We start from the raw sequence: 24,548 nt of genomic DNA on the forward strand, positions 1-24,548 counted from the left end.
CCTAGACTAAGTTAAGAAGGGGAAAAATTTGTGTTCGCTGTTGAATTTAAACTAATGTAAAGAAACATTAAATTAACATAGCAGTGCTGACAAAGTATTTTAGGGCTCAGGACACAGCCAACTGTCTGGTTATCTGAGAGATATAAAGGGGCTGAGGCAGCGACTATGCTGGGTTGGTGGCCCCAGCCGCTGGTCATTGCCGAAGCTCTAACACCCTCCCGATCAATAAAAGGGAGCGATCCCCAACAGTTCTGTTTTTATTAAAAGCTCTGGAATTTTATTAAAAGCGAACTTGAACGCTACTCCTACCCCACCCTATTAGGGCGCATATGTGGGAGGGGAACGTGAGAACGCCGGCCGTAAGGTCGTGTCTCGCCCTTAGTTTGCAGTGTGCATTTTAAAATGCATTTACTCTCTCTTTTTTTTACAGTGCACGATATTTGCTATAGCTCTGTCCTTGTTTCAGCGCACAAATATTTTAGACACTACTCTATAATGCAAAGAACTTTATTTTAAAAGTTTGCGTGAAAACATTTTTTCTTCGTAAAACAAAACTTTTGAAATACATTTTCTTGTTATATTTTATCCTACAGTAAGTGTAATTTTTTTTGTCTTGTAATTAGACTTAAATCAATCAAATATACCATCTTGGTTTTAACCAGTTTGGCAATTTTTTATTTTATTTCAGTAACGTTGATGATTTTAAATTCAGCAAAGCACGTAACTTAATGGAATTCCTTGTTATTAATAGCGAAAGACTGCTACTAATAAGTTCTCCTGTGAAATAATTAAGTGTTGAGCATTGAATTATTATTTTTTTCTTTCCGAATTACTTCAACTGTAATAATTCTGTCACTAAACACGTTTTTGTAAATAGTAAAATTCAAAAATATAACGATGGCATAAAAATTAAAATTTTTAAAAGTTAAAGAGTGGATGGTATCAATCTGGTAATAGTACGCGCTATTTCTCTGTCTGCGAACTAAGCGTGAGGCACACCTGTATGGTTGTAATTTTTAATCGGTATAAACTAATTCCCACCGGACATTTCTGATTGTTTTTTTTTTTTTTACTTTTGACTTTAATTTGCGGTGTTCGGCCGGGTTTATAACCTGCGCAAGAAGCTTAAGGCGCGAACAGTTAATTTACGACATTTTGAATCATCCGATTATAAATCTTGCTGCAAGAAAAAACATACACAACGTAAGCTTTGGCCAAAATTTCAACTTCCTGCCTTTTTGGATTGGGTTACTGCCCGTAAATTTGCATTGAGTTTAGAGAACTTAAATTCAGAGGCGATGTGTATAAAATAACACATTTTTATTTTTAATCACTATCTTGACGACTATCTTACTGAACTATCGTGTAATTAAAGAAAATTACTCTCTTAAATAAAATTTTGCCTTAATGAAATACGTTTTTCGATATAATACTGCGTATTTCTTAGTATAATACTGCGTACTTCTTACTAAACCTGGCGCATAATTTTATATTTTAATTCGTGTTTCATTCAAGTATGGTTATTTTTAAACCATGAAAAAGATAATTGAATATTCACTAATTTGACCTTTTTTATGCTTATTAATGTGCAAAGTTAACACTGTAAAGCTATTCAGGGAACAGTTTACAAGTAATTGCAGGTAGTGGGACAACACAATGCATAAATGCCCGGGTAAGAATCCGAACCCAGTATAACTGCGAACTCTGTTTTGTTTCGATACATTTGTACAAATTTACACATATCTGTAATTTTACACGAATATATATTTCATTTACAAAAAAAATTACAGTGTAGGCCACATTCCCAGCATAGCACGCACATCACACGTGCGTGGATGTTGAGTACACACGTGCCGAAGGAAAGAAGAGCCTTCACTGCCAAGTTCCAAAGTAACTGGAACCAACGACCATACATCTGAAAGACTGGGAACTCAAACGTTGTATTATCTGTACCCGCGATGCAATAATCCACCAAACTGCCATCTGTGATTCTACGAATCAAGGTACGTGATCGAAAGTGCGTGATGGTAGAAAAAATCTATTGAGCTCGAACCATTGAATACTCACCGAGTAGAGACTTTTTATTTTTATTGCCAGGATGCTCGATGTAATTTCAGAACGCCGAAATGTTTTTTTTTTCGTAATGAAAACTTTTATATGTTGTTTTCCTAACCTAACTAAAACTAAGTGATTGGAAGGGGCCCGGGTTAGGGAGGGACTTAGGTGCGTCTCAGGCCGAAGCCTATACGTCTAGTAATGCTGGGAAGGGTCGCATGCATCGTGTGCTAGGAGGGGGATTGGCAGCGGTTGACGCCATGACTAACTCCCCTCACGCTTAATTATAGACTATAACTTCTAGATAGGTTGGGCCCACGGAAAACCTACATAGACACAGGGAAAACCCTCGGCTCTTATCATGCGGGATTCAAGTTTGCATGAAGTGTGGGAGAACATAAAAGAGGCAAGAAGATGTTCTGGATGAACTTTACATGATGCCTGCTAATTTCATTTTCTGCAGTTATTATAGAATCGATCATGTGGTTACATATTACCTTGGGATTCCCCCCCCCCCCCCCACGGGCAACACATTTAACAAACTAATAATTTAAAATAATTTGTTTTGACGTGACAACGTCTAATAAATCAATGAACGCCGGCTGCACGCACGAAAAAGTGTCCCGTTGTCCCGTTACGCTCATCGTACGCTTCCGCCGCATCTATATCTCTTCCATTTGATTGGAACAACCATCGATTTGACTTTTTCGAGGCACATTAAACTTGAAACACTCTTATTCGTTTCCTACTTTTCCTATCATCGTCCTATCCTTAACAGAATAACACAGATGGGAAGAAGTTAAATAGCAAACATGTATAAAAGTTATAGTTAAAATAATCTCTTCGTTAAAGTAATAAACATATTTGAATTAATGAGTGCAAATAAAAGCAAAAATTATCAATTAAATTGTAGATTTCATTTCACTCCTTTGTATCCATACAAAATAGTGATAATTCAATAAAAATGATTCAATTTTATTCATAAATGTATGTAAACCGACTTTACAGACAACCAATTTTTTACTGTTATTTACTACTGTATTGATGTATTTAATTACGTCGCAAACATTTAACTTATTATTTAATTATAGTCTGTATGAATTTACAATAGAACTAGCTAGCTACAGTAGCGCTATCTGTTGTGTCCGTATGAAACACTACTTGGATACACATCGGGCTATTCGAGTTGCCACCCGCCGATTGGAGCAGAGCCTCTGAACGTGTCTTGGCCTTGAAGACCGTGTAAATGCTGGCGTTTGAGCTGTGATTCAGAGCCACGTGTTGTTTGGCTTGGACGGCAAACAAAAACATCCATTTGGCTCGACGTAGCGGTCGGAGAATTTTCGTGGAAAAACCGAGTGCGAGGATGGGGAATGGAAGCATTATTAAGTGTTCTGGTGATCCTTCAGTATACTTAAGAGCAGAACGAGCCCAAGTCCAAAATTCGGTGACATTCTTTTTTGAAGTGTAACATTCCCAACTCTCGTTAAAGACGGCATTTGGTGGGTGTGATATTTGTGAATGCAACGCCAAGTCAAGTAACGGAAACGTGTAACAACCACGGTGTTGCCCTCTGTGGCGTACGGCACGAACTGAAGTTAACAAAGAAAAAAAGGAAAACTTTATAGTATTAACTGTTTAATGATTTTTTTTTAACAATACCTATATGGCAGTCCTTGTCAATAATAAGGATTTAGAATTTTTTTAAAATTATTTTTCGTCGTTTCATCATGTTAAATTACATTTTTTTAATTTTTTATTTTTATTTCTGTCTGTAAATAATGATTCCATAGTCGACGTAGCTGCTCGAGCAGCGAATTCTAGCAGCGGGTGCGGAAAACTACGTGTGATTCGCGTGCACAAATTTAGTTGAAAACATAATCTGCGTATATTTTTCACGCTCGGCATTATATTTTTAATAAATTCTCCTTTAAATTTCGTTTCTCAGTTTCTTGTTGTAAGTGTATTTGCAACATGACCACATGAATAGGGGCATGCATATTGCGCGAAAAGATTCCGAGACTAGCTGAAAGTTAAAACATTGTAGCATCGTCTGTGTCTCGTGGTCGGGTGAGTTTCTTTCAGGTCAACATCGATTGTTACAACACCAGTCACAGTGAGTCAGTGCGGAAACAAGCATGTCCTTGAGTGGCTCGGTCAAACAAGGCAACGGCTTCTCTCGCAGACGTCCGCCAATCACAAGGAAGGGAAACCACTGGTGTGAGTATAATTTATTGCAGTCTAGTAGGCGTTCATATTTATTCGCGAAAAATGCCTGCCCCTACACATGAATATTCTCGTTACCGAAGTTAGATGTTTCAGTTCACTGACGAGTACTGAATAGCTCGCTCACTATATATACATATATATTATTGCAGATTATGAGCTGTCTTAAAAGTTCTTTTTTTTATATCGAAACATGACATCAAAACCTACTCAGAAATGATTCAAAAAAGTGTATCAATTTTGTTAGGCCCGTTTCACCGTTACACGGAAGCGGAGATGGAACTCATGGAACGTAGGTGTCTACAATCGCACGCTTATGAACACGTATCCGTACGGATTAAGCTCGGCAATGCCCAGCTCTTCCGTTTACGTTACTCTGTGTGTGCCAAATAGAAAACAAATATTTGATCTCGTTTTGCAGCCATGTTCGTTTGCGTTTTTTTAATTCAGTAAAAAATGGTTTCAAGTACATACTATAATAACTAAGTGTTCTATCACTACTTTACGGTCAATTTTTTACTATACACCGTGTAATAATGGTCTCTCAAAATTGGTTTAATTTAATGTTTTTTTTTTCCGTAACCGTGAAATTAATTCACGTTCGTTGTCATTTGTTGTTTCCGTGCTTTGTGGAAGCAGTAGACGTGTGGCGAAACGTGGGTAAATACTTTCCGTTCCTTGGTTCGTTTTCGTTCCGGTGTTTCCCACGCCATTGTGAAAACGAGCCTTATGAGAATTAGCTCAGCCAGAAAAACGTTTTAAGTCCAGTCCAGTTGTACCTGTGGTTGGAAAAAAACCCCACCATTTTGAATAAATTGATCGTGAGGCAGTTTTCACAATTGAAAAATATAAGCGTACGTGTGTACAAGATTTGACCGCCGTGTTTTCGAACACACTGATTCACATTAGTAGTTCATAGGACGGTCTCTTGCATGGAACATAAGCCAACATAAGTCGTGCGAAAAGGAGGGAAATTAATATGTTTTATTTCTATTAAAGGACGCATGGCGCCACAGCCAATGAAATAAGAGTAGAGTGCTGTTTTTTTGGCGGGACTTGAGAACTGTTTATTTGCATCATTCGTATTGTGGGAAGAAATTGTCGAGATATTAAAATGCTCGGGTAATTCGTGCTTTAGATATAAATTAATGTAATTACTTAAAAAAAGTAACTGGCGATGAAATATAATACAAAAAAAAAATTATTTTGAAAATTGTGTTCTCATAATGCTGGTCAGATAACACTTGTTTGTTAGTTAATGTAGTTAATTACTAACTCCGCGAAATTTCACCGGAAAAAAATAACAGTAAGGTTCCAATAATTGTGAACCGATATCCTAAAGGTCGTGTGCTTGGGCAGCTATGTGCTCGCTTATTTCTTCTTTTTTTTTTATCGTGAACCTAGCCTAATTTTTTTTGCCGGTCACACTCCTTGCATTCGGGGGTTGATGGAAAACCCAGTATATTGAGAAGAAAAAAAAAAAGGATTTTTTATTACCCTGTGAAGTTACCAATATTGTGACTTAGCGAGTTTTGGTTCTGAAGTCACAGAAATGTGCAACTCGCTCGCCGCCTTTGCGTAGGAACTAGAAGAATGCCTGGTTCTGAGGATAGTTGTTTGGCGCGCAATTAAGAACGAGTTTTGGTTCCTTACAAGGTTAGCCTAGTTTAATACGAGTGAATGAGTGACGTAGCGGCTGTCGGAATGTGGAAGGTAACGAACAGCATAATTTATTTTATTTATTTATATATTTATTATTATTTGAGTGCCTACCAACAGTCAAAGCCTTTAACAGGTGGGCACTTAACAAATATTACATAAAAAAATAACAACATACACAAAACACAATGATAAACACAACAATAAAAATGGGACAACACAAACATAAACACATGACAAAAGACACTTAAAAGATTATAATAGCTAAATTTTGTCAATTTTAAATTAATTCTTATCAATGAAATAATAAAAAAAACATTATTTACATCAGAAGTTATCTTAACTGCAAGAAAATTAAGAATTCAAAATGTCTTTCATTGAGATTTCTGCCCTTTGGAAAGGGTCTAAATCTTTCAAAATATCATTACAATTATCAGTACGCCGTTTTGATAGCTCATTTTTATAATAATAATAATAATAATAATAATAATGAAACTGATGTCTGTATTGGAAAAGTAGTCGTTAATGCGTCCCTACAATATAGTCTGGTAGCCATCAAAGTTCCAACATCGGTAAAGTAATATGTGTACATCGTTATCGTCAGTCATCCTGGGGAAGGCTATTTTTCGTATTAAGTTTCATGATAAACCAACTTTCCAGCATAGAATCTCACCTCTTCACGAAAAAAAAATAACCAGTTTGGACTTCACATATAATTAAAACTAATTATTTCCAAGCGCTATAAAAAAAATTCTCAACGGTTAGGTTTAATGACCGACCAAGGAAAAGTTATTAAGACTGGGCTTATTTGGTCATGGTGGATTTTTTCCCAATGTTGTTTACATTGCCCAGCTGTGACAGACAATAAATACTTCTAGTGAGTGACGCAATAATTAATTGTGTAAAAATATTCTGATTTGGAAGATTTGACTATACACATAACTCATTGTATAGAATATACCCGACGCTACAATTAACCATTTCAGTAACACTTTGTCAATTCCTAAGATTAATTTTTAACTTTTTTAAATTTAAACTACAATATCTTTTGCATATTTCATGTAGTAATACTTAAAGATGTAATTATATTTTAAATATGTAATATATAAAATTGTACAAAATTTTTCATAGCCATTAAGTATGATGTCGACTAGAACGAACACACTGACTCACACATTCAAAGATTCATAAACTCAATGTGTCATTGAGATACGAGATAATTAATAGTTGTCCATTTCAGCGGTCTAATAGACTGATGGGTTAACAATAAGTTGTATGAAATGAATACATAATGGGTCATACGTAAGAATTGCAATAAAACAAACAAAAGTAACGACGTGAAGATGCGGTAAACACGAAGATGTATTTTGTGTTAGTGTGAGGCGGGACGATAAGTGCGACGCTTGCTTTTGCTTCTAGTTTGGTATCGCCTCTAAGCGCAAGGCTGAGGACTGGCACGCAGTCTTCTCGTCGTGCATAGGGCAACTATGAGATTTGAGCTCTAACCATTACATCGTGTGTCGGAGAAATGGAGATAAAGGTGCAATGCAAGTCCCTTAAGTGATTTCAACAATCAGTACCGGATGTTTAATAACTGAAATAAAAAAACTATTCTGAAAACACGTGTTTATAACCATTTCCACTGTTAACATTAACGCAGTTTAAATACGAAGTACGGAATCAGAAATACTCATCTGTAGGAGCATGCATGTTACGCGAAAAGATTCCGAGGCTAGCTGAGAGCTAAAGCACTGTAGCATCGTCTTGTGTTTCGTGATTGGGCGAGTTTCTTTCAGGTTCATGTCACCAATCACAGTAATTCAGTGCGGAAGCAAACGTGTCCTGAGTGGTCCTATCAAAATGACGCAACGACTTCTCTCGCAGACGGCCGCCAATCAAAAGGAAGAAACCGCTCGTGCGGGTGTACCTTGTTGCAGTTTAAAAGGTGTTCAGATTTACTCGAGAGAAATGCCTGCCCCTACTCATCTGCCATCAGCGTACTCTTAAATGCTGTTCGTGAACAGACGCCACTCGGATGTTTTCAGCAGTTTTCAAGTAACGTGGTTTCTTCTGAAGTTCAGCACACCGTGTGTGTGCCCGGGTAGGCCGCGTCCTTAATTCTACAAGGCTCGAGATATGTTACGTGACGTGAGGCAGGAACTTGGCATGTTTTCACTGGATTAGCTTACGAATTGAATAAACATGTGCCCGGTACTCGGGTAGAATTTCCACACAATAGCACCGCTGCAAAGTAATACCTACGCTTACGCTCTACCAAGGTTACGTAAAGGTCTGTTCTATCGCCAAAATTATTTGCCGCGTTGACTTGTCTGTGAGGTTATAAACGTGTTGCGTAGAAATAGCGATTTGCTTAGAAATAGCGAGTTGCGTAGAAAGAGCGAGTTGCGTAGAAAGAGCGAGTTGCGTAGAAAGAGCGAGTTGCGTAGAAAGAGCGAGTTGCGTAGAAAGAGCGAGTTGCGTAGAAAGAGCGAGTTGCGTAGAAAGAGCGAGTTGCGTAGAAAGAGCGAGTTGCGTAGAAAGAGCGAGTTGCGTAGAAAGAGCGAGTTGCGTAGAAAGAGCGAGTTGCGTAGAAAGAGCGAGTTGCGTAGAAAGAGCGAGTTGCATAGAAAGAGCGAGTTGCATATAAAGAGCGAGTTGCATATAAAGAGCGAGTTGCATTTGAATCCCGAAATGTGTGTGGATCCTTCCTTGCGGACTAAATAATTAATATCATCCTGTACGAATTAAGCCTGGTATTTTAATGTATTTGCGTATTTCTGATTATTCTTTTTTTTAGCCGGCTTTGCAATTGCTTCTGTTCTCATGTGTTCAACTACTTTGGAAGTGACAATGCTGTCGTGTTATTTTTCTTTCGAATTGCGGCATGTTGATTAATGTTACTAAAACTGTTATTTTCTTGGCTTAAATTAAGTTTTAGGAAATTTATATGAAATACAAAATTATATGACATTAAGCTTTACTTAGAGCAGTAATAAATTGACGAATTCATTTTGTGATATGCTCAAATTTAAATGCATGCACCTTTGAAACCCTGATCCAAAAAAAAGTATTGAATAACAGGCTCAGTTATGTCACTAGTTAGCAGCCGATGAACTAGCGTTTTGACCGTGAATCGTGAGAATTGTAGTCTGTACTAAGATGATTGAACTAACTCGTGAATTTTTTTCCCCAGATTGTAGCTATACTGATACTGTAGCAATACTATGAAGATTGAAGATGCTATACTGTAAAGATGTTTGCAGGGTAATTGAGACAAAACATATATTTCTGCTTTCTGTATAGGACATGATTTGGGTTGTTTTTATGACTTTCATTGGGCAAAACATTTTTTTTTTACGCTATTGGCAACTGTGGTTGCTCATCCCAAGATTTACTGAATTAAAAAAAAAAAAGAGCAGATTTTTGGCATCCGCCAACGCAAGGCAATTTTTCCGCGTTTTTGGCACAAAAACAAGGGAGCTGTAAGGACGACACCGCAACAAGCAACATCCACTCCTTCGCCTCTACGGGCAAGACCTTAACTATTCTGGAGTATGACGTAGACTTTTTTTTTTGCATATCCACTCTGAAAAATGGTTTACTTCGTAGTAAAAGAAAAATCTGACTCAAACCACGTAGACGATTCATGCACTAGCTTGTTGTGCAGATAAAATATAAACAAGTCTCGATAATCTTTATTTAATCTTTAGTCTGATTTCACATAGTTCACATGTTGTTTATAAGCTTAGGTAGTTTTTGTTTCTTTAGGTCGAAGTTTGTTGATAGGTACATCAATTTTCTGATAAATTTTAATCAGCAGTTTCAAAATCTGTCTAGAGAGAAATATTATAGTTATTTCACAAAGTAGCAGTAACATTAAATTTTAGTATTAAAGTTTTTATTTGAATAATTTAATGGGCAAAGCACATTTTATAAATGCGATTTTAACATAAAATCTAATCCAAACTAAAATGCAGTGGTTATATTTTGTTTTTGTGAGAGTTAAGCTGGCTACAATATCTTTAAAATTCAACAAGTTTATAAATGTTTCACGAAAATATTTAATAATGACGTGAAAGGTATACTGTCCTACGTTAGCATAGGCCCAGATTATAGTACCAAGCAAGTTAATGAAAGCGTGATTCCTCTGGTGTACTTTCAACCTTGCGTCAGATTTAGAATGCAGAATATGAGTTTAAGATTATAGAAAAAGTCACTTTCGTGCATGATTGACGAGCATATAAAAACCTCAATAGAATCTGAACGTCTTTATAGAATTCGATGAGGTTCGTTTTGTCGGCTATATATTTCTATTACGTAGACCTCAATGTACAATAGTCAATACAGAGTATAGTTTTTTTTTAAATGGCAAATATTTTTTCATAACATAAGGGCTTGAAACCGAAATATACACAAATATAAAATCAAATTGGCTGGAAAATTATTAAAGTCACATAAGAAATTTTTCTATGGTAACCAAATAGAACCAAAAATTTCTTTCAATTTTAAGATAATTTTAACTTTACTAAACATATTATGGAATTTTAAATAAAATCGTTACATGTATATTTCATTCTAAGATTTGTTTACTATAGAGGTATTTATTTATGTGATTTAATAACTTTATAGTAGCCAAATGTTTTTTTTAACATTTGTTTAAAATTTATTTTGTTTTCAAGCTCCTTTCTTATGAACAACTATTTTCATTTTTTTTATAACTATTCACTCTGTTATATCTGTAAATCTGTAATGAAAACATCTAGCCGACAAAACAAACCCCACCGAATTGTCAAGTGGTTCAGATTCTATTGTGGTATTTATATTCTCATTCATGCGTGATGCGGCATTTCCCATCCTCATAATTTGTAGAACTGCTATTAGTTTGCGTATTCGTTGGAATCCACCATTTTGAAAATCCGTAATTAATAAGCTAGAATTTCGGGAAGAATTCCAAAATTAATTAAAAAAAAAACACTTCTTAATTTACGGATTGATTAAATTGAATTTCGTCCTTGGTTCGATCCCTGTCCAATGCAAAAAAGTTACTTTTAGGCAAAAATAATATTTTTTTTTTGGTTCGGTGGATTCCTGTCCTTGTTTCGATCTCTGAACGATGCAAAAAAAAAATATAGATAAAAATCACATTTTAAAAAATGTTGAAAAATTCTAATTGTGGCTTAGATTCCTACTTTACCAGCTTCTAGTACTTATGATGCTGACGACATTCTTGCCGCCATTTTGGAAATTCGTAATCTTCTACCTGTAAATTCGGAAATAATTCCAGAAATCATAAAAAAAAAATCAGCAATTATTTTACAGATTGTTCCCTGTTCATGGTTTGATAACAGACCGTACAGAGTTAATTAAAAGGATTAATTATATATTAAACAGTCTAAGGTCTAAGATACAAGATACAATAACTAAATAACATAATTACCACATGAAAGAGCAGGACAGAGGTGAAATGAGTTGGCACACACCAAGTGCCGGTCACTCATATGGTAAGGATCATGTGATCAATACCCATCCGCCAACTTTGTATTTTTTTTTCCTACCTCATGTGGAAAAATAACTCCAAATACATGTGAATCTAAGTACAAAACCGTATTCTAATGTCTTAAAACAGAATGTATTTTAATCATTTTCTGATTTTTCACTAATAGTATTTAAGTCTAAGGTATACAAACGATCACACAGTATCAAACACAATTAAATATCTATAGGCCTGGTATTTAGTTTAATCACATTCGATAATGTATGATTTCCAAGTCTGATTAGACAAATGTATTTTTTTTCTTTATCAGTTTGGTAATATTGGTTAAGTAGTGTTGTATTTCGTGCAGGAAATCATTTTATACTAAACTTTTCATGGTATGAAGTGTGTTTTGATAAATATTAATTATATGTTATTTTGAAAGTTAGACCGATGAGACAGGGAAAACTAAATGGTTCAGGGAAAAATCGGGCAAATGAGCTGAAGTAAGAGTGTGGGGACTCTGTAAGATGTTGAAATATTTACGTAGCCAATGATATACTAAAGTTGTAATTGAGAAAGAAAAATAATTGAAAATTTTACACATCCCTCAGGAATCATATTGTAGTACTTATTAATAGAACCAAAAAGGAAAAAAAAGTAAAAGTTTAAAAGGCAACAACAAACTGACTAATTTTCCTCCAACATGCTTGTTTACTGTAAAACACAGTACGTACTAGGAATCTGGCGTAATTCATACGAAGATCGATCGGGTTCTCAAGAACTGCGAAGAACTCTCCTCTTATTTGAGGCGCAAAAATAGTTTAAAATGTCTGTAAATTTACAGTAGTATCTGTGTAATCGAATGTAAACTTATTTCTAGTGTGTGTACACATACACAGATACATATAAGCGAGTCTTTCAGTACTTGCCAGTGATGTGTCAAATATAACCTCGGTAACGAGCAAATTCATGTGCTTGCATATTTATAAAGTACACTTATAATACGAAACAGAGACACGAAATTAAACGCTGAATTATATTAAAAAATAATAATAATGCCGAGTGCGATAAATATACGAAAATTGTGTTTTCAACTACGTTTCTGGACGAGAATTACACTTAGTTTCCGTTGCCGCTGCAAGAATTCGCTGCCGGGGCAGCTACGTCGACTATCGAATCATTCGATTTGCGGACCTAAATCTTAAAACTATGTAATGAAACGGCCCCGATGTTTGACCTGATTTTCGACAAGGAATTTTATTAAAATACTGACCATCTTGTCGAAATTAGTCACTAAACTGTTAATATTGTTAAGTTCCCCTTTTGTCTTCGTGAACTTCGGCTCGCGCCATCCGCCGCAGGTGGCGTGGTTACACGTTTTCCGTTCCACACAACTTCCGTTCCATTCACGAATGCCGTGTAAGGTGTTGTGTACGTCGAAAAAACGAGCCCGTGTTTCTCGTAACGGTTTTTTTTTTCTGCGTAAGGTCGGCGGGTCGTGGGTCGGGCGAAGGTCGTGGAACGACCGTGTCCAATCACGGAGCGAGGCGGCCTCTTCCTGTTCCGGCCGCGTTCAGGCTGTGTTCCAAATAATCCGCACTCGCACTTGCACTCGTGCTCATACTCACACCCACAATTCCTTGCGTGCAAAGTGCATGCTCCATGCGTGCTCGCCATTCGGAACACTACCATACTCCAAAGTAAACACACCCATGTGGTAGGCGCGGTGACGTGTGTTTATGAGTAGGTTTTGATTTGTGACAATGGAACACGCAGTGGGAGCAATTGCGGCCCTAATGGTAGTAAACCAACAACAGAGACGTTTACGACGGCAACGGTTACGTCGCATTGCCCAGGCAATAAACAGGAGACGGGTAACATAACCTTAATTATAACACGATCCTTGCAGCAATGATTGGTACTGGAGGTACACATGAAGACATCGCGTGTTGTTTAATTACGAACAGGTACTTACAATGAAACGTGCAGTGTTCATTTGCCATTGTGTTAGATCAATAGTCCAGACGTAAACGTAAACCAGGGGTGCCCACAAGGGGGGGTAACGACGCAGACTGCGTCATTAAAATTTCAGGGGGGGGGGGTGGTTAAAAGACGAGAAAAATGTATATATTATTTACATAATTATAGCTTTATAATGTGAAAATACGATTCTGGTGCTTTGATAATTGAAAGGGATCTTGTAAATCAAATTGGCAACCCCGCACTTTCCTCAACAAAAGCAGTTTGGCATCTGTCGGTTCAGGATGGAAATATTACCTGATATGACCAAAATTATTATTAGAAAATCAGTTTTAATTAATGCAAAATGTGATAAAATATAATACTAAAAATGTATAATATTGTAAAATAATTGAGTAAATCATTTAGAAAATGGCATAAAAAAATTCGGGGGGGGGGGGGGGTTCTTCATTAGTTTGGGGGGGGGGGGGGGTGTTGTGGGCACCTCTGCGTAAACAAACAATGGTTACGAGAGTACGCAACGAGCATGCATTCTAACGCACTCGATATGCGCACTCGTTCTCGTGCTCGCACTCGACTATGATATGGAACAACACTCTCGTGACGTCACTTCCCAGAGCGAGTACGTGAGCACGCATGTTTACCTATTTGGAACACAGCCTGTTGGCTGCCCTGCTCAAGACTGTTTGCTTGATCAGACAACACCGCGACACGGTGTGCCGCAAACCGTGTTGTCATGGTAAGCCTTGTTTTCACAGACGAGAGAGCAAAACGCCCGATCGTTAGAGACCGGAAAAATTCGTGGATTCATTTCGTGATATAGTCTAGAATCCAAAAACGTTTGCCTTTTTACTGCATTAGTGATTGGGCCACAGTTTATCTGAATGATACTCGGCCAATGAAAAACCGAAACAAAAGAAGTATCGATTCACTGGCGTCCCAGTTAACAGGTGTCACGAGTCAGTAGCCAATGAGCAAATGTAATTTTCCCGCGTGCATATAGGATCATGGAGTATATCCTACAGGTCATTGAAATCGCGAATTTTTCCGGTCTCTACCGATCGTGCAACTTCGGTTTTTTTTTGTTCATTGTAAATGTGTTGATAAAAGGATACTAATGGTCAATTAGATTAGGTTAGCTACATTTTAAATACTTTAAAACATTGTGGACGGTTTGATTTGGTTAGGATAGCTAAATTGAAGATACGGGAAAAAAACGCTAGCATGAACTTCGGGGAAGTTCGGGTTTTGGCTCTCTAGTCTGTGAAATGAACACGCTTTTGAATCCAGCTACCACCGTGGAGTCGAGAATATGTTCTTCAAAGGGCGCCGTCTGCCTGGGCACACACACGGTGCGCGCAGAGCTTCATGAAAGCGACGTGATTTCAAAACTACTCAAGCTATCCATCCGAGTGGGGTTTGTTTACGGAAAGCATTTAAGCATTCGTGCTGAGGGCCGAAAAATACTTTTTGATTTCGGATTAAGTTTTTAAACTGTGTTATTAGAAGAGTTAAAAATGGCGTGTTTTCAGAGTAATTTTTAGGCATAAAACAACCGGTACAGATTCTCGAAAGCACTTAAAGGCCCTTGCATTACACCTTTATCTTCATTTCTCCGCCATACAATGTTACGGTCACCGCTCAAATTTCGCAGTTGTCCTGTGACGACGAGAAAACTGCGCGTCAGTTCAGAGACTTGCGCTTAGAGGCGATATTGCTCTAGAAGCACAAGCCAGCGTCGCTCTTATCTTCCCGCCTGACTAACATAGATACACGCCCGGCTAATGAAGCAAGTCCCACCGTAGCTGTCACTAGCTATAATCATCTCAAATGCGGACACCTAGAGCAGAATTATAAACTTGAGCATCGAGTCCTGGGGTAACCAATGGACGGAGTCTTGGATTTTTTCCCCTCCATATTTTTGCCATAATTCTGATTTTGAACCATTTATCCCAATTTTTGACGTGTCAAGCCATGAATAATATCTGCCAGACCTTCCGCACCGTGTTGCAACCACGTATTTACTTACAGACTGTGTAGTCTGTAAGCACCGAGAGGAAACAACTTATTATTTCACGCGGGTGAGTTAAACTGTCGTGATAATCACACCAGTTCACAAGTGTTGACTTCATAGGCGTACCCAGGATTTTTTCGGGGAGGGGGGGGGGGGGGCTTTTCTTGCAGATATTTTTCGTGTTGGGGGGGGGGGGGGAAGGGGCTTCTGATTTTTAAGAAAAACTGCATAAACACCGGAAAATAATTGTTATTCTCCGAGTCGATGTGGATGTTGTAGTGGACAATCATGAACCAACCACTGCAATTCAAATTTGTTTACGTTATCTTACCAATTGGGCTGCTTGGTGACGTTCTCTCTCGTGGCTCGGTGTGAAACTTCAGAAAATGAGTTTCGAATGATACGAGTGTTCATAATATTCTTGCCTTTATATCGGGGGGGGGGGGGGTTAACCCCCCAAACCCCCCCCCCCCCGGGTACGCCAATGGTTGACTTCAACAAGTAGCCAAAGTTAGCTTCTCTGCCATGTCAAACCGAAAGATATGATGTAGCTCGGCAGCTTTATTGCAAGTGGTGTCAAAATGTTTGAAATTTCAAGATAGTGAGGCCTACTCCCCGCCTCAAGCTAAAAAAAAAAAAAAGTTTTCGTTGCTAAGGGGTTTTATTATTAAAGGATGCTCTTTATCTGAGAAGCTTTGTTTTATTCTCATTAATCAAGAAAGAAAGTTTCTTGCGTAATGCGAACTCCTGCCAGGGACCCTCCCCTCTCCCCGTCTTCATTGGAAAGATACCATTGGGTAGATTGTTTTAAAACTTCTTCAGCCACCTGCCCCCCCCCCCCTCCCTTCTATTTTCTGTCCTCATAGGCGTGGAGGATGAGAGGGATAAATAAATACTCAGGTTTTTCCCAGTGTCGGGATAACTCACGTATTCCATACCTTCGAAAGCTAAAGGCTTATGTACAATTGGACCATAACTACGTCACCGTGCAAACATTACTGTGCGTCTACCATAAATTCGACGTGTACACATACTTTTGGGAATATTTTTTTTACGTTTGTTTGTTCGTGATTGTTTTGTTTCGTTGTGGCATTTGTTTTCCGACAGCGGTGAAGGGAAGTCCCTTCCCCCCTCCCCCCCTCCATCTCGGTGCGAGATTCACGCACTGCAACGCGGTGCGCTGTGGGCTTTTTTCTGGTGAAATATTAACCGGTGTGTGGCCATAGTTCGCGAATTAACGAGTGTACATCGAGTATAAACTTTCGCATTTTTGAGAGGGGGATTAGTTTAAAAAAAAAAAATCGGGGAAATTGTCGGGAGTTCAATAATTGATCTCTAGTTAGTTAACCGCGGAGTCAGCACGCGCAGGACTCGGCGACGGCCAAGGACCAATCACGAGCGAGCGGCGCGGCGTGGCGACAGTTTCACACGTGGCGGGCAGTTGAATGTAGCGCTTTGCGGAACCGCCACCAGACGTCACTGGCTTGGCTTGAAGACGTCAAACTACAGTCTAGTTTCAAGCAATTTTAACAAACAGCTATTCACTGTTGTTTTTCCTCCTCCGTGATTTGTAGATCTCGGTTGGAGATATTGATAAACCTTTTTATATATATGTATATATAGTATGTGTGTATATGTATGTATATGTGTGTATATGTGTATATATGTGTGTGTATATGTATATATTTATATGTGTATATATGTGTGTGTATATGTATATGTGTATATATGTATACGTGTATATATGTATACGTGTGTATCTATGGATATATGTGTGTATGTATATATGTGTTTATGTATATATGTGTGTATATGTATATGAAATTCCCGTTTTAAACGTTGATCGTGAGGTATGTATGTACATTATCTATGGTTTCGTTCTCGGGGAAACAAATGCAAAGAACAAATTTTTGTTAAAAAAAAATGTTCCTCACTAATTTCCTAAACATTAACTTCATTGTGACCACAACTCGTAATACTGATAACAGCCTTCAGTTTACACACACTTTCACACACAGTTTATTTTTGTATTGTGGGCGGAAAAGTGAATTCAAACAGAATTGTGGTCACTAAAAAAATTATCATAAGACTGTTAATCAAAGTGCAGTTTTTTTAATAAATTTATTTTCTTGATTACATCAGGACAAACGTTCGAGAGGAATGAGGAAGAATATATACTTTTTATTAAAATCTAAATGAACACCGTTTATAGAAGTGAATAAGCTGAAGGAGAAAAATCCTGTCGGAAATGAGGTTTCTCGGGCATATATATATATATATTTTTCATTTCTGAGTTATAAAAAGGACGAATGAATGATATTGGAAGAAGCACGAGAGGCACATAATCAAAATCGGATACTTCCCTGCCCTTACTTTTTTCCCCCCTGCGCAGCGTATGGCTGGAGGCAGATTCAGATCTCTCGTGGGTAGCAACTCCATCTTTTCCTCGATAGCTCGATAAAGTGATTTCATTTCTCGTTTCCTCTTCAGTTAGAGGAGTAGATATAGTGTAAGGATGGCCTTGTGTTGTGTGTGATGCGGTTATAATTGACTTTTGGTGATTTTGCTCTATGAAAAAAAAAAACATATTTAACCACCAGGATTTTGTCTAGATGCGTTAGATTCAGACGATATGTTTTCTCCCAATATACCTTTTTACTACACTGTATTCATTTTTTTTTGTAAATGAAACACAAATATTCATGTAAAATTACCGATATTAGTAAATTTGTACACATACTGTATCAGTACGAAATATTATTCGTAGTAATACTGGGTTCGTATGCTTTCTGTTATTTCAAACCGTTCTGTGAATATCTTTTCAGTATTAACCTCGCACATTATTATGCATGATACAAGAAAATAAAGTCAAATGATTGAATATTCTATTTTTTTGCACGGTTTAAAAAAAATTATGCTAGAATGTGTTACACCCCTCGTGCCTCAAAATTGAAGTATTTTGAATTAATTAAAAAGAGCCTTGGAAACTTGCGGGATAAAAAAAAATAAGTTAAATAAATTGATTTACCAGAGGCGGCACGATGTGGGGAACAAACAAAATTTAGGAACTTCCTGTAACAAGCAAGGAGGAAGTTGGTGGATCGTTAAAATCAATAAATAAAAACTACACGATTAACTTGATCTATAGTTTCCCTGTTTTATTTGCCCTGATGAATTATTTTGTTTCCATTACTTTACATACAAAAGGTTTTAACAAGTTTCAAAGATTTTTTAAAAAAAACAAAAGAAAAACGAAAAGGGGCCGGCCCGCGATTATTTAAAACAAAGTACATTGTATTGATACATTATTACAACTTGCAATGTTCTACTACATTAAATTTGTCGCTGATTAGTTTACCATATCAGTGGATTAAGTGGATAGTCACTTATCGCTGTTTTGTCTTTAAAAAAGGGGGGTGAATAGAAATAGAAACAATATCACCCGAGTCTTCCAGGTGTGGAGTTAAAAATGCCGAACTGTAGAATGGAAGAAAGCTGCTTCTTCTAATGGATGGATCTCGGACTGCCGAAAAACATACTGGTGGACAATTCGTCCACCAGTAGTTGCTGGATCTCGAATCTAGCTGAATATGTGCATCGCTGGGAGGTCGAACCCTTGACTGTAACAAGCCAAATCAAGACTGATTAGGACTTGAATACAGACAGTACATGGGGCAAGAAATGCCCGGAAAAATCTAAGGGGAGGTAGGGGAGGTCGCGAATTATCACTCACCAAAACAGGGGAGTTGCCTTCAAGCTGCCATCGCGGAGTCAGCCATGGTCCGTAGCTCGCGATTTGCGCGGCTGGGCGCGGATGATTTCTTCATAGTTAAAAAAAATTAAAAGGGAAAATTTCAAAACAAAAAAATTGCTAACACTATGCAGACAGGCTAATCTACTTGAATTTAGTTGAGGGATAGCATCCCTTATTTAGGACGATTACATAGTCGCTAGCGGTCGGATGAAGTTTTCCAGAGTCTTCTGAGCTCGCCGGAGATCTGTCTGCAAACGTGACGCGCGCTGATCTGTCTCGCGGCAAACCGCGTCTCGTAATTAAAAAGGGGCGCCGGCTCTTACAGGTGGAGGGGGTCTGGGCCGCCGAAAGATTCCGAACTTGCCCGAATGCGGGCGAAAAAAAAACTCTGGCAGGAGTTTTGAAGTTGGCATCACTAGGCGACAGTAGAGAACTCTGTCGGAGGGGTCTGAGTTGAAAACAATCGACTCGCCCACGGCGTCCATATAACTCAAGGGAAAGCAGGTGCTGCTCTCTGGCGCCCTAGAGGGTAGGCTAGCGGAGAAGTTCGCGACTTGGTCGCTAGGTAGCGCTTGCGATCAGTTTTGGCGCACTCGTTTTTTGCGAGGAGACCTTGAGGACGGTCACGGTTGCCCAGGGGGTTACGACCGGTCATTGGTCTTACTTGGAACTGAGAAGGGGGGGGGGGGGGGTGAGGGTAAAATGCAACGCTGCTGGGAATCTACGTCCCGTCGTGCCTGCAGAGGAGCGAACAACACTAATACGTGATGAAAAAGGCCAATCTCAGCTCGTCTCTGAGAACTGGTCGCCTGCAAGCTACAGGCTTGTCTATGCAGTTTGGGTCTCGAAGAGAAATGATATTACAGGCTTGAGGCGTGACTGAAGGCGGGGGAAATGGTAAGCTGTCTGCCAGTCAGGGATTAGGCCAGCAAAATATCCGATACGCCGATGGGAAAGGGGCTTCAGAGCACTGAGACAAAGTTTAACTCAGAGGAGTACACCAGACTAACAAAGTAAAATCACACTATAGTAGAGCAAATAAAATTTCCACACAAAAAAATTTAAAATATATCGTGTCGAAATTACTAATTAACGGCACAAATGAAACATTAACTTAAATATAAAATTATGCCCTAGTTTTCGCAAGAAATAGTTTGTATTTTTTTGATAAACGTATTTCATAGGTATATGTAAAAAAACCTTAGCCATGTGTTTTATAAAAATACAATACCTTACTTGTAGTATTACAAAATGTTTCTTGGCAGTTGGTTTCCAAAGGAATTTATTTTTGTAAAAGTACAGATATATATTTTTTTTTATGTGGACTTGTGTGTGTGGTACGGTAATGATTGACTTGAAGCGCTAGCTTCATAATTATGCGCCATGGAAAAAAAAAATACACATTTAACTGTCAGGATTTTTGTCTGGATGCGTTACATTCAGCCGAAATGTTTTCTCCCAGTTATGCTTATTACTAGGGATTACTTTGGGGATGTATTTCGTGGCAGCGCACCACTTTCGTGAACAGAACGCTGGCTCAGAAGGTTGATTTTCGGGAACACTAGTGATGGAAATCCGGACCTAAAAACCTTGACCTCTGTTCCCCGTTGTTTTTTCCTTTGCTGAACACATCGTCGGCCTACGGGAATTGTATTTTTTTTATGAAGCATTATTTATTCAAGTAATCAGGTCCATGGTATGCCACGCAGAAGCATTTATAGTAGTGATGGGTCGAATAACCTATTTTCTCGAATCCGATTTTCGAATTCGAATCCCAGAGAGTAGGCTACCTCGAATGTACCCCTCGAATCCGAACCTAGGTTGTCAAAGGTCAAAAAATAATTTCAAATAAATTAAAAATACTAACTTTGGAGTTGTAATTATCTACCCTTTAAATGGTTATTTTAGAAATGAAGTTTCCAGAATCAATATATATTGTAATTTTTTAAATATACGTATTTAAATGTTAAAAGTTAAATATATTGGGGAAGGGTAACAAAATATATATGAAGAACAAAAATTAACCTAGTAAACTTCAGAGGTTATCAGTATTGAATTTTTTAAATTTACTTTATTTCAAGTTATATAGTTTTTGAAACGTTTTTCTCTAATATCGAATACTAAGGATTTGATGGTATTTGAGGATTTGAAGATTCGATTGGCCCATCCCTAGAGTATAGTTTTTTTATGTTATTGATACACGGATGACAAGCGGTTATAATATTTTTTGAGTCATAGTTTCAACTGCTACAACCAAATTTATTGTATAATATCCCCATATGCCGATGTTTATTATGTTTCTTTTTTTTATATAAATGAAGCGTGATGAAAGTAAGGGAACATTCTATATTTTTTTATCATTTCTAATTTCAATAACAATGAAATAAGTTGTGGTTTAGATAGGGCTTGAACTTATTGACCTCTTATAAATATGCTCTTTGTACTGTGGCGAGGCACACATTGATTCACTCCTCAAAACAATGAGATAACTACTGTTTATTCATTTTTTTATCCATAGTTTTATTTTTTAGCCAACAGAAAGATCAGTAGAAACGACTCGAAATGAAATCAGACTTGTTCAGAAAGGAATATGCCAATGGCCCCGAAGCATGGAACCGCTTACTGTATTTCCTGCAGTTTCTTCGAGAACGCTGTGGGAATTAGAAGTATATCCTATAGCCGCAACCAGGATTCGAACCCGGGTATTTTCTGAAACTTCGAGTCCAGTTTCGTTACCACCTCGCCCTTTCGCTTGGTTTCCATTTTTTTTTTTTTCGCCCGTTGCTGTGTCCCGTATGTCATTAATGCGCGCGCTGGTGGATACAGGAACGACGTTTCAGCGGCTTTGCGAGTTATTGCGTTCCGTGCAGGGAATGAAACGCTAACCCCGCATGCATCTTCATCCTCTTCCCTTCCCCCTTTTTTTTTCCAAAGCTCTCTGCGATCATTTGTTTCTCTTACCTATCCCCCCTTCCCTCTTTTCCCTTTTCCCTTGTACGTCGCCACCAATCCATCACGCACCCGCCAATATCGAAGAGCACATGTTTACGCCACTGCCATCGTGGCGATTAAAAATGTTTACAAGCCGGCAGCGGTGAAAGAAGAAAAAAAAATGCGTCTGTGCCTACAGTGTGTTTCGTGTTGAAACACTCCAGGCTATGTTTGTTGGAGGAAGCTTTCGTGACGAGCGTCCCGCATAATTATTTTTCCCTCCTCTGCATTTCGAAATGCGACTGTTTCATAGTGCTAGCTCAGAAAAACTGTTCATAAACGTCGAAGTTCACTTAATCCTTTGTCCATTCGTTCACTGTTTTGCACGATTTGCATTACAATGATAAATTCGAGTTCATATAGACTTTTAAGAGCGCCGCATACCCGGGCACACATACTGTGCGCATAGCTTCAGAAAAACAACGCGATTTCAAAACTACTCAAAATATCTTGAGTGGGTTCTGTTTACGAAAAGCATTTACGAATTTGATGAGGGCCGAAAAGTACTTTTGATTTCGGATTACGTTTTTAAACTGTGTTTTTAGAAGAGTGAAAATGGCTAAAACGCGTGTTTTCCGAGTCATTTTTAGGCGCAAAACAACCGGTACGTACAGATTATTGAAAGCACCGAAGGGACTTGCATAACAACCTTACATTCATTTCTCCGCCATATAAAGCTGTGGTCACTGCTCAAATCACATAGTTTCCCTGTGCACGACGAGAAGACTGCGCGCTAGTCCACAGCCGATCGCTTAGAGGCGATACCGCGCTAGAAGCACCAGCGAGCGTCGCTCTTATCTCACGCCTCATACAAATACATCCTCATTTAGACAGGCCCCTTTAAATGCAAGTCCATCGACACTTAATTATTAACTTTATAGTTCGAGATTTTTTTTTATTTGCCATGTTCTTTTTATAGAAGTTTATTTCCACTCGGAAGAATTCCAAGTTGTAAAATGTTTATTCGAAGAAATGTATATTTTTCTTTCAAGCTGCTATAAATGGGAGTGCTTTAAAATGTCTGGGTTATTAAAGGAAAGAAAAGTGTGTCTTTTAGGATGGATGCCGCCAGGCTGTTATTTTTTTATTATTATTATTCTCTTCTTCCAACGCGTCCCAATCCCCCAAACAATGTTACTGTGTATATCTCATTCGCTCCTCGTTTTTTTTTTTTCATTCTCTTCACACGAATTATCTTACCCGCCGACAGATTTGTTTGCTCCACATGTTCCGTGGCTTCCATTAATCACGTTTTGCTTGAAAGGATCCCCCAGAGTCCTCTCACATTCTCTCCTACTTCCCTTCCTTCTTTTTTTTTATCGAGACACCTTTCCTTTTTTTTTCATTCCTCTTCCTCTCGTCGCCCGCATCTCGCGTGCTTCCCTCCTTCCCTCCCACTCTCTCCTCCGGGAGGTTGGCGAGCGATGCTGCGATCCGAGATCCCGTGACCGTGCAGATGTCTCTGAGGACCGTGTTCGATGCCCGCCAACGTTTTCATTAACTCGCTTTTTTTTTGACGTCACAACGTATAATAAATCGATGAACGCACGAAAAAGGATGACTCATTGTCCCGTTGCGCTCATTGTACGCTTGCGCCGCATCTATCTCTCTATCACTCGATTGGAACAACCATCGATTTGAATTTTTCGAGGCACATTACACTTGAAACACTCCCATTCGTTTCCTACTTTTCCTATCATCGTCCTATCCTTAACAGAATAACACAGATTGGAAGAAGTTAAATAGCAAACACGTATAAAGGTTATAGTTAAAATAATCTCTTCGTTAAAGTAATAAACATATTTGAATTAATGAGTGCAAATAAAAGTAAATTTATCAATTAAATTGTAGATTTCATTTCACTCTTTCTTTGTATCCATACAAAATAGTGATAATTCAATAAAAATGATTCAATTTTATTCATAAAAGTATGCAATAATTTCATTAATGTTTTGTTATGACGTCACGTTAAACTATCGTCCGTAAACCGACATTACAGACAACCAATTTTTTTTTTTTTTTTTAGTCTGTTCGGTACGATTTTTGCAATCGATACTAAACTAACTTCCCGATGAGATAAGAGAGATTTGAAACTTCAAACGTAGTTCAGAACTAGATGACGATGCGCACACGAGACTAAAAAATAAACCTGTAAAAATATTCTAATAACTTTTGAAAAAAATATGCCTTGGTTTTTTAAACGGACTAAAAAGCATAAAATAATTTATCCTAGCCCCATACACTTTTATAACCCCTATATAGATTGTCCTGAAAATTTGTGATTGTGGATTTTTAATACCTATGAAAATACTTGTAAGATTTAAAATGAAAAAAAAAGTGGGGCGCATGCGATGAATTATAATAGTATGTATAGGGCCAAAACCTTATAAATC

General features: G+C 38.0%; 1 protein-coding gene and 1 long non-coding RNA gene across 9 annotated transcripts in view; one reads left to right on the forward strand and one right to left on the reverse strand.

Moving 5' to 3' along the window:
* The window catches only part of LOC134538684 (uncharacterized), a 248,037-nt gene that overhangs the window by 151,907 nt on the left and 71,582 nt on the right, over nucleotides 1-24,548 (forward strand). The gene's annotated exons all lie outside the window — the stretch shown is intronic.
* Nucleotides 18,558-19,845, reverse strand: LOC134538930 (uncharacterized). The gene is made up of 2 exons (XR_010076231.1): nucleotides 19,144-19,845; nucleotides 18,558-19,030 (listed from the first exon to the last, which is right to left on the reverse strand). It is a non-coding gene; the product is annotated as an uncharacterized LOC134538930 (long non-coding RNA).

Source organism: Bacillus rossius, chromosome 14, assembly GCF_032445375.1.
Source record: "Bacillus rossius redtenbacheri isolate Brsri chromosome 14, Brsri_v3, whole genome shotgun sequence".
Classification (NCBI taxonomy): Eukaryota; Metazoa; Arthropoda; class Insecta; order Phasmatodea; family Bacillidae; genus Bacillus; species Bacillus rossius.